Source organism: Pinus tabuliformis, chromosome 2_2 (genome assembly GCF_031772625.1).
Source record: "Pinus tabuliformis cultivar Carrire ecotype Pingquan chromosome 2_2, CPIR1, whole genome shotgun sequence".
NCBI classification, from domain to species: Eukaryota; Viridiplantae; Streptophyta; class Pinopsida; order Pinales; family Pinaceae; genus Pinus; species Pinus tabuliformis.
Window position 1 is genome coordinate 128,557,420 of NC_142300.1, and position 4,414 is coordinate 128,561,833.

Here is a 4,414-nt window from a genome sequence, read left to right on the forward strand (position 1 = left end):
TCAGTACCATAAAATAATGAGCATGAACAAAGAAAATAGATAGTCACACCAAAGAACACAAGATGTAAGGTGGAAACCCAATGTGGGTGAAAACCACCTGCTGCAATATGTCTCTATCTTCATTCAAATTAGAAACTCCTTTTACAATGGTTTTGTACTGGTGCAGTCCTTTACCAGTACGCAGGTTGCAACCTGCAGAGAGCTACAACTCTCTCTCGTTTTCTAGTCTCTCCTGGAAGGGAGCTACAACCCCATACTTCTTTTCTTACAAGGACCACTTTTCATAAATTTTCAAACTGGATCCATAAGCATCAAATGATCATCAAGTATAAGAGAATCACCCAGTCAACTGTAGTAACTAGATCAACAATAATAGAACCAAACCCAGAACACAACAATGATAAACAGAGATTTTAAGAGAAGTAATTAGCTTCACCCATGTACTGCCTGCTTACAGTAAGCACCCTGCTCAACTGCTCGCCTGCTTACGTACGCACCCTGCTCAACTGTTGGCCTGCTTACGTACGCACCCTGCTCAACTGCTCGTCTGCTTACATACGCATTGTATCCATTGAACTGCCTGCGGACCTCCGCACCTGCAACCCTGCTGTGCCTGCGTATCGACGCACCTGAAACACTTCGTTCCTGAATATGTACGCACTTTTCTTTCGTTGCACCTACGTACCTTCGGGCATAGATGATTTCAAGACTTCAGAAATAACCCAGACAGTCAGATCTACAGATCTGAACATGCGCCGAAGAGATCTCAATCCATCAGTAGATTCGCCTTATTTAGATCTAGACATTACTCCCAAGAGATCATAATATTTCAGATCTAGCCCTCATAAGATATTCAACACCAAACCTGCTCAAGCCAAATGATCTCCTTTGCTTTATATAGGAAAGCTCTTCCTTAAATCATGGATCAATAGCACGGGCCGACACCATAATAACGCAAAACCGTCGGCTAAATACCAAAGGTTAAACATAAGAAACCCCACGTGTGCTTTTTATTTTCCTTAAAATAAGGAACTGGGGGTACGCACCTCATGAACAGGATAACTGCGGGTATGTACGCACTTTATGTAACACCGACCTGCGTGTACGCACCTTATGTAAGGTGTACCTGCGTACCCCTTATTTTCTTCAATATTTGATAGTTGATCATCAATCTCTGCTGCTGACTTGAAGTACTGTGATCTATCACCTGAATGGGTTGCCATCAAGGACAACACTTTAGACATAATGCCAACAATCTGCCCCTTTGGACTTGATGGCAAAGCTTACTAAGAACTTGCCATTTGATTCCTTTGAGCTGTCCTGCATCTATGTATTATGTGACATCTGATATCTCTTCTGTAGATTCATCTGAATGTATATAAGTGAGATGATATTCTATGAGAGGGTTGCCATCAAGTACAACACATGCATCATAATGCCAACAATCTCCCCCTTTGGACTTGATGGCAACCTCAAAACTTCAGCTTCATTCTCCCCCTTTGACATCAAGGGCAAAGGGTTATGCTCCCCCTAAGAACATGCTCCCCCTGAATATGAACCAGATCTGCAACGAAGAACCATAATCCACCATGAAAGAGATAGAGACATATTGCAGCTACTTCCAAGATCTCCTTTTGCACATCCTCCATAATGCCAACAATGCATTATATGCTCCCCCTGAACCTGTACCATCAATCAGAAGAGGTTCAGCAATAAGATGATGCATCAACAACCCCCAGCTTTTGCCTGAGGTATTCAAAAGTGTCCCTGGGCAATGGTTTGGTGAGAATGTCAGCAACTTGTTCCTTAGAAGGAACATACTCCAACTTGACCTTCTGTTCAAGCACTTGTTCCCGGAGAAAATGGTACTTGATTGGTATGTGCTTGGTTTTTGAATGCATAACAGGATTCTTTGAGATGCTGATTGCACTTGTGTTATCACATAAGATGGGGATTGGTGGTGTACAAGTGATTTGAAAATCCTGCAAAGTCTGCATCATCCAAAGGAGTTGGGTGCAACAAGATGCAGCAGCAACATATTCCGCTTCAGCTGTAGACAAGGCAATTGAACTCTGTTTCTTGCTGAACCAAGATACCAGTCTGGAACCCATAAAGAACGCACCACCACTTGTGCTTTTCCCGTCATCCACGCTTCCGGCCCAATCTGCATCTGTATAAGCATGAAGTGTAAGATCTGTATCTCTAGGATACCATAAGCCATAATTTTTAGTCCCTTGAAGATATTTGAAAATTCTCTTCACTACCTGAAGATGAGTCTCCTTCCGATTTGCCTGAAATCTTCCAACTATTCCAACTGCATGCATGATGTCCGGTTGGGTACCTGTCAAATAAAGTAAACTTCCAATCATAGATCTGTAGGTTGGCTGATGTACTGCTGCAGATTCATCATTTGCACTGAGGCTACATCCTGTGACCATGGGTGTACATACTGGTTTTGCATCTTCCATACCATATTTCTTCAAAATCTGTTTGAGATACTTGGTTTGAGATAAAAAGATTCCTCCTTATTTTTGTTGGATTTGCAAACCAAGGAAATATGTCAGTTCTCCTAGCAAGGACATTTCAAATTCTTTCTGCATGACCAAGGCAAAGCTTTGACTCATATCTTCTTCATTGCTCCCAAAAATAATGTCATCTACATACACAACAAGTATTAGCAATTTGTCATTTTCAACTTTTATATAAAGATTGCTATCTGCTGATCCTTTTAAAAAACCTTGTTGATGAAGATATTTGTCCAAACGGTAGTACCAAGCCCTTGGAGCTTGTTTGAGACCATAGAGAGCCTTTTTCAATCTGCATACAAGATTTGGATCATTTCCAAGAATGAACCAATCTGGCTGTTCAATGTATACTTCTTCTTCCAAGTCTCCATTCAGAAAGGCTGATTTCACGTCCATTTGAAATACTTTGAAGTTTTGAAAACTTGAGAGAGCAAGGAACATTCGTATGGCCTCAAGTCTTGCAACAGGAGCAAAGGTTTCTTCAAATTCTATTCCTTCTTGCTGCGCATACCCTTTACAAACAAGTCTGGCTTTGTTTCTAATTACTTCTCCATTTTCATTCAATTTATTTTTGAAGACCCATTTTGTTCCGATAACATTCTTATCCTTTGGTCTAGGAACCAGCTCCCAAGTGTCGTTCTTTTCGATCTGCTCAAGTTCTTCATCCATTGCTTTCACCCAACATTCATCTTTTCATGCCTCTTTCACATTTTGTGGTTCAGTAGAGGAGAGTAATGCCAAATAGCTTGAATCTTCTGCAATTGTTCTTCTTGTTTGTACACCTGCTTCTTTCTGCTCCATAATCTGAGATTCTAGATGATTCTTCTGAACATCTCTGGATGGAGTCTTTTCTTCTATTCTTGTTTTCTCCTCTGGTTCTTCTTGAGGTTCTTCTTGAGGTTCTTCTTCTTCATCATTCTGTCGTTGGGGGTAGCCTTCATCTTCTTCGATGTCTTCATGATGTACTTACCTAGGAATGTATCCCTTCTCATCAACCACTACATCAATGCTGTCAACAATTCTGCCAAGTCTTTTATTGTAGCATTTGTATGCTTTGCTATGTGGAGAGTAACCAAGAAGAATGCCTTCATCTGCTTTAGGTTCAAGTTTGCCAAGCTGCTCATCAGTATTCTTGATATAGCATTTGATCCCAAAGATTTTGAAGTGCTTTACCGAAGGAGTCCTACCACTCCAGATCTCATGAGGAGTTTGAGTGATGTTCACCCGGACATTTGTTTTGTTGATAATAACAACCGCAACATGTGCAGCTTCACCCCAGAAAGTTGCGGGAGTTCCTGACTCATCAAGCATAGCATGAGCCATTTGTTGGACTATTCTGTTCATTCTTTCCACAACTCCATTTTGCTGAGGGGTTCTTGCTATAGGGAATTCTCTTCTTATCCCATGTTCTTCACAGAAATCGAAAAATTCATTTGAAGTAAATTCCCCACCTCTGTCGGATCTGAGGCACTTAATTTTGTGACCTGATTCATTTTCAACCAAGGCTTTGAAGGATTTGAATTTTTCGAATGCTTCATCTTTGTGCTTCATAAGTCCTAACCAGACAAAACTGGAGAAATCGTCAATGAATAATATCAAGTATTCTTCTCCTCGAGGTGTTCTCTTCCTGAAAGGACCACATGTATCTGTATGTACTAGCTCAAGAGGCATGCTAGCTGAACCTTCTTTCTCTGGAAAGTTAGTTCTGGTTTGTTTTCGAAACTGACATGATTTTCATATGGTGTTGTCAGGAATTTTGATATCTGGAAGATCGCGAACTGCCTGATATTTGCATTCTTTCCTTATTTGTGAAAATCTTAGATGTCCCCACCTCCGATGCCGTAACCAGTGCTCATCATCCTTGCTCAGATAGCATTGTTGTTGTCCTT